The following is a 9,433-nucleotide window of genomic DNA, read 5'->3' on the forward strand; positions in this document are numbered from 1 at the left end:
GTTGAAACGTTCCAGTTTCTGTCCACACGTCCCCCATCATTCTCAGCCTGCACATGCCCAGTCCCTGCGTCCATTCAAAGCCCCCTCTGGGGCTTCCCGTGGAGTTTCTGTATCAAGAGTTCCAGGAACTTCTCTCCCAGCCCCTGACCACTTCCCACCCCCCTCCCCCATTTGTGTGCAGAAAGTGTTGGGTCCATAGAAGGGGACACCCAGGAACCCGGGTACCTTTCTCCGTCGTTCCCTGCAGTTACCAACCCGCTTATTGCCCTGCAGGCCCTGTCTCCCCGGTTTTTAACAACCAGTGTTTCCAGTTTGCTATCAAACTGTTACTTTGCGGAGGACCTCTCTCTGCCTGTTGCTGGATATTATGGGATATAAGCGTGTTCCCAGTCTGATGGAATGTGACTCGGGTCCAACCTCACAAGTACCGTTCCGGTTCTGCTATAGCACTCTGGGCACCCACGTGTGCCACGGGGTAAGCAAAGCCCCTTCAGAATTGGTGTCTCTTCCCGTCAGGACCCTTTTTTTTTTTTTTTTTTTTTTTTTTAATGTTTATTTATTATTGAGAGAGGGAGACAGAGTATAAGTGGGGGGTGGGGCAGAGAGAGAGGGAGACACAGAATCCAAAGCAGGCTCTGGGCTCAGAGCTGTCAGCACAGAGCCCGACGCGGGCCTCAAACTCACGAGCCGCGAGATCATGACCTGAGCTGAAGCCGGCCGCTTAACCAACTGAGCCACCCAGGCGCCCCAGGTATGTCCTATTCTAATGCACCCCTTAGATTCCCATAGTGACTTCCACAGGGCTGCGTCCCACATGGGCATCCCTTCTGTAGGCCGGCTTTCCCTTGCCATTTGCCGGATTCTATGGCCACGACCCCCGAGTCTAAGACCCCAGAGAGAGGGACTCTTGGTACTGCTTAAGTCTTCCATGGCCGCTGAGAAAAGAGTGCGGTTCAGCCCCCACCGGACTGATTTGTACCTTCTTTGGTGAGAGTGCTGGCCTTCCAGACAGGCCAATAGCTTGGCCATTGTTTTCCATAAGCCGCGCAGCTCCTTGTCAGTTGAGAGCTGCTTATAGGGCACGCTTTTAGTGACAATAGAATCTGGCAGCTGTTCACATGGCTTCACAGCCCGTCCCAGGGGAAAAGAGGCTCCCTGCCCACTCATATCTCGGGTATCTACTCCTTTCATTTCCCCAGTAGCACGGTTGTGCATGGTATTAGTAAAGTGTGGGCATTGCTGTCACCAATAGAGTGTTTCTCCGACACCATCAAAAACACGATGGGAATGGCAGATTTCGAGAATATTTCATATCCTGGGCGCCTGGGTGGCTCAGTCGGCCTGGCTTCAGCTCAGGTCGTGATCTTAAGGTTCGTGAGTGCGAGCCCCGCATCGGGTTCTTTCCCGATCAGGATACCCGATTCGGATCCTGTGTCCGTGCCCCCCACCCCCCGCCCCCAGTGCCTCCCCCTTGCGTGCACATGCACTCTCTGTCAAAAATAAATAAACATTGGGGCGCCTGGGTGGCTCGGTCGGTTAAGCATCCGACTTCAGCTCAGGTCATGATCTCACGGTCTGTGAGTTCGAGCCCCGCGTCGGGCTCTGTGCTGACAGCTCAGAGCCTGGAGCCTGTTTCCGATTCTGTGTCTCCCTCTCTCTCTGCCCCTCCCCTGTTCATGCTCTGTCTCAAAAATAAATAAACGTTAAAAAAAATTTTTTAAATAAATTAATTAACAAACATTCAAAAAAAGAATATTTCATATCCTTTAGTTACAGAAGCAGGCTTCATTAACCAGAAGTCTGGGAAGAGAACAAGGAAGTCCATTAGTATCTCAAGGGAGAGAGCACCACTGGGAAATCTCGGGGAGAGCTCGAGAGCATGCTCCCCTCAGGTGACAACGTGCTTCTTGCCTCCTGAACCCACACCCAGGCCACGTTCACTAACCCGAGTGAAGACCTCCCTGCAAACAGCTGGGAAAAGCACATTCCTACGATGCTTGTTCAGAGAGGGCTTTTCAGTGATCGGTATGTGATACTCAGTGAACTTGACCACTTTATGCACTTGTTACGGCTATCTGTATGGTCACTGGGTTTTTTGATATTTTAAAAATGAACCCCTTTTGCTCTTCAAGTCTCTGTTTTCTGTGTATAGGGGACTGCTGAAAGTTAGGATACCGTTTTAAGTTTACTTACTTTGAGAGAGAGCAGGTGCATGTGAGTGCCTGAGCAGGGGAGGGGCAGAAAGAGAAGGAGCGAGAGGATCCCAAGCAGACTCTGTGCTGTCCGCACGGAGCCCAACTCGGGGCTGGATCCCATGAACCGTGAGATCGTGACCTGAGCCCAAATCGAGAGTTGGACACCTAACCGACTGAGCCACCTAGGTGCCCCACGATATTGTGACTGATAGTAAGAAATATATGTTTGGTCTTCACCTGGATTTTGGGCAGAGCTCCTACCACCCTTGCAAACCACTAAGTGATGAGAAGGATAAAGGTGTATTTTGCTGTTAACCAGGCGACTTTTGGAAAGCCCCTAGGTAACGTAAGGATGGGGAGAACCAACTGTGGTGGTTAGAGGGTTGGAACTTTGAGCCCCACCCGACCCCCAACATCCCCGTCTTCTGGGAGAGGTGAGGGGCTGGTGATTGAGTTCAGTTGCCAAGGGTCAGTGTTTGAATCAGCCATGCTTGTGGGATGAAGCCTCCATAAAACCCCAAAAGGATAGGATTCAGAGAATGTCTGGTCTGCTTGGTGAGCTTAAGGAGGTGCTGGGAGGGTGCACGTGCAGGGAGGCCATGGAAGCTACATGCCCTTTCCCCCCTACCTTGCCGGACGCATCTATTCTATCAGGCTGTCCCTGAGTCATATCTTTTTATAGTAAATTGGTGATATACTGAACGAGTAAGCAGTTTTTCTTAGTTCTGTGACTCACTCTAGCAAATTAATGGAACTCGAGGGAAGAGGTCATGGGAACCTCTGATTTTATAGCCCGTCAATCAGGAGCACGGAGAACAACCTGGACTGGTGATGGGCAGCTGAAGTGGAAGACAGCCTTTTAGGAGTGAACCCAGAGGCAGTGGGCCTGACACTGTCTCCGTGTAGGTCGTGCCCGAGTTGAGTTAAATTGTAGGACACTCAGCTGGGCGTCCTAGAATTGCTTGGTGTCGTGGAGGGAAAACTCACACATTGTAACTGGTATCAGAGTAAGACTTGTGTTGTCTGACACTCTTTGAACAGCCAGTCCTGAGCCTTGGGTATGGGGCTCACTGTGCAGCCTCTGTGTACGATGGGAAGGTTGTGCTCAGAAAATGTTTATATTGGGGGCGCCTGGGTGGCGCAGTCGGTTAAGCATCCGACTTCAGCCAGGTCACGATCTCGCGGTCCGTGAGTTCGAGCCCCGCGTCAGGCTCTGGGCTGATGGCTCGGAGCCCGGAGCCTGTTTCCGATTCTGTGTCTCCCTCTCTCTCTGCCCCTCCCCCGTTCATGCTCTGTCTCTCTCTGTCCCAAAAATAAATAAAAAACGTTGAAAAAAAAATTAAAAAAAAAAAGAAAATGTTTATATTGGAGGAGGCTTAATGGGTAGACAGTGTTTCGTGAATGCACCCATCTAACTCATCCTTTCTGCTTTCCCTCTTCAAACACTGTTAGGGCTGAGGATAAAGAAAAAAAGAGGTTTATTCAAACAAGATGGTGGAAAATAAAGCATGATTATATCGATTGATGCAGAAAAAACACCTTGCAAGATGCAACACCCTTTCATAATAAAAGCACTCAACAAACCGACTTAGGGAAGCTACCTTAACATAATAAAGGCCATATATGAAGAACCCACAGATCACATCACACGTCACACTCAACATACTCAGTAGTGAAAGACTGAAAGCTTTTCCTCTAAAATTAGAAGCAAGGATCTCCACTTCACCGCTTTTATTAAACATAGTACTATGGAAGTCTCAGCCAGGGCAATGAGGTCAGAAGAATAAAAGCCATCCCAGTAGGAATTGAGGAATTAAAATCGCATCTGTTTGCAAATGACATGATAGTATACGAAGAATCCTAAAATTCCACACACACACACACACATACACAACTGTGAGAACTAATAAATGAATTCAGCAAAGTTGCAGGATACAAAATCAACACTCAGAATTCAGTTGTGTTTCTATACACTAACAATGAACAATCCAAAAGGGAAATTAAGGAAATAATCCACTTGCAAGAGGACCACAAAGAATAAAACACTTAGGAATAAACTTAACCAAGAAAGCAAAAGACGTGTAAACTGAAAACTAGAAAACTTTAGTGAAAGAGAGAAGACACAAATAAATGGAAAGACATCCCATGTTCATAGACTGGAAGTCGTCATGTTGTTAAGATGTCACTATTACCCTAAGTGATCTATAGATGTAATGAATCCCTGTCAAAAGGCCAACAGCATTTTTTAAGAGAACGAATAAAATCCTTCCCAAAAATGCATATGGCACCTCAAGGGTAACAAAGTTGGGAGGTCTCAATTTGTGATTTCAAAACTTACTCCAAAGCTAAAATAATCAAAATAGCACGGTACTGGCATAAAGACAAACATGCAGAACAATGGAATAGAATAGAGGGCCCAGAAGTAAAACCTCACATATATAGTCAAATTATTTTCAACGAGGGTGCCAAGACCATTCAGTGAGGCAAGAGGAGTCTCTGCAACAAAGGGTGCTGGAAAAACTGGATATCCACATGCAAAAGAATGAAATTGAGGGGTGCCTGGGTGGCTCATTCGGTTGAGCGTCCAGCTTCAGCTCAGGTCATGATCTCATGGTTCTTGGGTTCGAGCCCCGCGTCAGGCTCTGTGCTGACAGCTCAGAGCCTGGAGCCTGCTTTGGATTCTGTGTCCCCCCTCTTTCTCTGCCCCTCCCCCACTCATGCTCTGTCTCTCCCTGTCTCAGAGATAAGCAAACATTAAAAAAATTAAAAAAGAGGGGCGCCTGGGTGGCTCAGTCAGTTAAGCGTCTGACTTCGGCTCAGGTCATGATCGCGCGGTCCGTGAGTTCGAGCCCCGCGTCGGGCTCTGTGCTGACGGCTCAGAGCCTGGAGCCTGTTTCGGATTCTGTGTCTCCCTCTCTCTGACCCTCCCCTGTTCATGCTCTGTCTCTCCCTGTCTCAAAAATAAAACGTTTAAAAAAAAATTGAAAAACAGTTTAAAAAAAAAATTAAAAAAGAATGAAGTTGACCCCTTACTTAGCACCATACACAAATGGTAACTTAAAATGATCAAAGACCTAAACATTAGACCTAAAATGATAAAATTTAGAAGAAAACAGAGGAGGGGGGGCACCTGGCTGGCTCAGTCAGTAGAATGTGCAACTCTTGATCTCGGGGTTGTGAGTTCAAGCCCCACGTTTGGTGTAGACATTACTTAAAAAAGAAAAAAAAAAAACTAAACAGGGAGAAGCTTCACGACATTGGATTTGGCAAGGATTTCCCGGCCGTGACACCAAAAGCACAGGAAACAAAAGTAAAAACAGACAAAGTGGGCTGCATCAAAATTTTTTTTTTTATAAATTTTTTTTCAACGTTTTTTATTTATTTTTGGGACAGAGAGAGACAGAGCATGAACGGGGGAGGGGCAGAGAGAGAGGGAGACACAGAATCGGAAACAGGCTCCAGGCTCCGAGCCATCAGCCCAGAGCCTGACGCGGGGCTCGAACTCACGGACCGCGAGATCGTGACCTGGCTGAAGTCGGACGCTTAACCGACTGCGCCACCCAGGTGCCCCTGCATCAAAATTTTAAAATTCTGTGCATCAAAGGACATGAACAGAGTGCAAAGGCAACCTATGAAATGGTAAACAATATTCACTGAACATATATATGGTAAGGGACTAATATCCAGAGTACATAAAGAACTCCTATAACTCAACAACAGCAACCAAAAAACCCCCAAATAATCGAAGGAAGAGACAAAGGACTCGAACCGACAATTCTCCTAATGTGGTACACAAATGGCCAACAAACCTATAAAGATGCTCAACGTCATAGTCATAAGGGGAAATGCAAATCAAAACCATAATGAGATACCACCTCACACCCATCCGATGGCTACTATCAAACTAACAAGTGTTGGCGAAGATGTGAGACGTTGGAACCCTTGCGCACGATGGGTGGGAATGTAAAAGTGATGCGGCCACTGTGGAAAGCAGTATGATGGTTCCTCAGAAAATTAAGAATATAACTGCCTTAGACTCAGCAATTCTACTTTTGGGTATATATCCAGAGGAAATGAAAGCAGGACCTTGAGGAGATTTTTGCACACCCGTGTTCACAGCAACACTCAGAATAGCCAAGGTGTGGAAGCAACCCATGTGTCCATAGGCAGACGGATGGATTAACAAAATGTGACCTACCTACACAGAGGAATATTATTCAACCTTAAAAGAGGAAGGAAATTCTGGCACATGCCACAGTGTGGATGGACCTTGAGGACATTATGCTAAGTGCGATGAACCAGCCACAAAAGGATAAATACTCTGTGATTCCACTTAATACGAGGCCCCTAGAGTAGTCACGTTCAAAGAGATTGAAGGTAGACTGGGGGGTGCCAGGGACGGGGGTGGGGGAGGGTTGGGGAGTCAGTGCTTCGTGGGGACACAGTTTCAGTTTTGCAAAATGACTGGTTGCATAACAACGTGAATATACTCAACACCACTGACCCGTCTGCTTAGAAGCGGTTAAGATCGTAAATTTCATGCATTTCTCACCACAATAAAAAAATGTAAACGATACGGGGAGGGTCATTCTTCACACTCCAGGAGGAAGGTAGAGAAAATAGCGGCAGAAGAAACTGCCAAGATGTGTGTGTGGTGAAGAATTAACCTGGCCTAAGAGAGGTCGGGCCTTTGCTCTTGGCTCTTGGGAGGTGACCTCCAGTCCTCTGGAATGTTCCGCCTGACAAGAATGTGTGTTTGTCTGCGGGTTATGGCCCACAGCATTTCAGTACTGCCTCTGGAGGAGATTGGAGACTGAATGTCAGCCATGTGGGCCGTAGATGACCAAGCCCCAACAAAACTGGGCACCGAGGCTCAGGCAAGATCCCTTGGTCGGCAAGATTGGTGTGCATTGTCGTGCAGTGTGGTCGGGGGGGAAGAACTGCCATCTGCGACACCCCGGGGAGAGGGTAACTGGGGGCCCCGCATTTGGACCCCCTCTGCGCCCTGCCCCGTGCATCTCTTTCCAGCTTCCAGTGAGTTCTGTGAGCCCCTCTGGTGAATGACCAAACCTGACAATGGTTTAGGTGTCAGATATGAGGACAGTGGTGCTGCCTCTGTGGAAGGCAGTATGGCGGCTCGTCAAAAACTTGGACGTAGAATTACCATGTGACTCACTCCTTCCACCCCTAGGTATGGACCTCAAAGAACCGAACACAGAGAACTCAGAGATCCTTGAGCACATCGTTCATAGCAGGACTATCCACCATAGCCAAAAGGTGGAAACAACCCAAATGCCCATCAGTGAGTGAGTGAATGACCAGAATGGGGTGTGTCCAAACAATGGAATATTGGTCCTAAAAAGGAATAAAGCAGGGATATACGCTGCTATGTGGATGAACCCGAAAGAAGCCAGACATAGAAGGTCACAGAGCATGTATCCATTTGAACATTTCTATGAAATGTCCGGAATAGGTAAATTCATGGAGACAGAAAAGCAGATTAGTGGTCAGGGGCTGGGGGAGGGGGGTGGGGAGGAGTGACTGCTCACGGGGATGGGATTTCCTTTGGGGTGATGAAAGATTCTGCGACTAGATAGAGGTGATGGTTGCACAAGTCTGTAAATATAGTAGAAACCATTGTGCCCCCCCTCCCGCCAAGATACATTCATCTGGACTCACACTGAGACCCTAATTTGGAAAGAAGACTCTTTGCAGATGTGATTCACATAAGGATCTCAAGGTGAGGAGATCATCTTGGATTGGCAGTGGGTCCTAAATCCAGTAACAGGTGACTGTATACGAAAAGCATAAGGGGAAACAGACACAAGGCACAGAAGAGAAGGCCGTGTGATGAACGAGGCAGAGACGGGAATAACGTAGCCAAGGTCTCACGGCAGCCGCCAGAAACCGGGAGCATGGGGCGGATTCTCCCTCGGAGCCTCCAGAAAGAATCAACCCCACCCTCACTCTGGTTTTAGTTTGTTTTTTTATTTGTTTGTTTGTTTGGTTGGTTCGTTTTTTGTTTTTGTTTTTTTTTTTTTTTTGGCCTCCAGAAGAGTAAATTTCAGTTGTTTTAAGTCTGTCGTTTGTGCGAATTTGTTACGACAGCCTTCGGAAACAATAACACCACCCAACGATACGATTCACAGTGGGCAGCACACACACATAAGCACACACGTGTGCTTGCACACACAGACACACACAAACACACACACACACACACACACACATAAACTCTGCTCCTCCTGCGGCCGTCCACACGGTCCAAACTCCTAGCCCTGAGGGCTGCTGCTGCTGCTCTGTCTGCAAATATGCACGTTCTTCCCTCTGCTCTTTTTCTTTTCTCTGGCAGGTTTTGGATTATTCATCTTCCCTGTACTTCCCTCCATCTTTTAGCCTCCACTTATAATTGTGAAATTGTGCCTCCCACCGTGTAAAATGGGGGCCGTGGTATATACTGCATGCTTCAGTCAAGCAAGGGCTCCAGAGCACTGCGAAAGCAACAGATGGTGCGTAAAATACCCTCTGTTGTGCCGGGAACTAAACTTAAAAGTATTTAAGGCACCACCTTGCATTGTGAACATGAATCACGTGGGAAGATCGCCATGATTTCTTACAGGAAAACAGAAGGGGTCAAAATAATGTGTAGGATAGGGAACAGTTTGTGTGGAGGCTTCTAAAAAAAATCTGGAAAGAGAAACAAAAATGTGTGGAGAGAAGCGGCCTCCAGGGTTGGGGGTTGGGGACTCTGGGGGAGGAGGGATGCCTGCTTGTTATCCTTTTTGTTGCCTTTTCCACTCCCTTCACATTTCCCTCAAACATTTTCCCATCCGCACGTATCACATTTCCACGAGAAATGCGCACATCGGAAGGAAAGCCAGCAGGCTTGTTAATTACCGCCGTTCTAGTGGGTGTCTGGTGGTATCCTTGTGGGTTTGATGTGCATTTCCTTAACGACTGGTGACTGTGGGGCATCTTTTCAAGTATGTGTCGATCACTTGTGTATCTTCTTTGGAGAACTGCTGTCTTAGTTTGGGTTGCTATAACAAATATGCCAGACACTGGGGGGCTTAAACCACAAACATTTATTTCTCAGGCTTCTGGAAAGCTGGGGAGTCTGAGATCGTGTTTGGATTCTTGCTGAGGGCCCTCTTCCTGATTTATAGAGAGTCATGTTCTGGGAGCCTGGCAGAAGAGGAGAGAGGTCGTCTCTCTACGTCTTTTCTTATAAAAAGGCA

General features: G+C 47.5%; 1 long non-coding RNA gene across 1 annotated transcript; it reads left to right on the forward strand.

The window, feature by feature from the left end:
- Positions 1-446: 446 nt before the first annotated feature.
- Positions 447-8,217, forward strand: LOC131510420 (uncharacterized). Its single transcript, XR_009261043.1, has 3 exons — positions 447-475; positions 1,771-2,025; positions 7,387-8,217. It is a non-coding gene; the product is annotated as an uncharacterized LOC131510420 (long non-coding RNA).
- Positions 8,218-9,433: the final 1,216 nt, after the last annotated feature.

The sequence above is a fragment of the Neofelis nebulosa genome, chromosome 4 (genome assembly GCF_028018385.1).
Source record: "Neofelis nebulosa isolate mNeoNeb1 chromosome 4, mNeoNeb1.pri, whole genome shotgun sequence".
NCBI classification, from domain to species: Eukaryota; Metazoa; Chordata; class Mammalia; order Carnivora; family Felidae; genus Neofelis; species Neofelis nebulosa.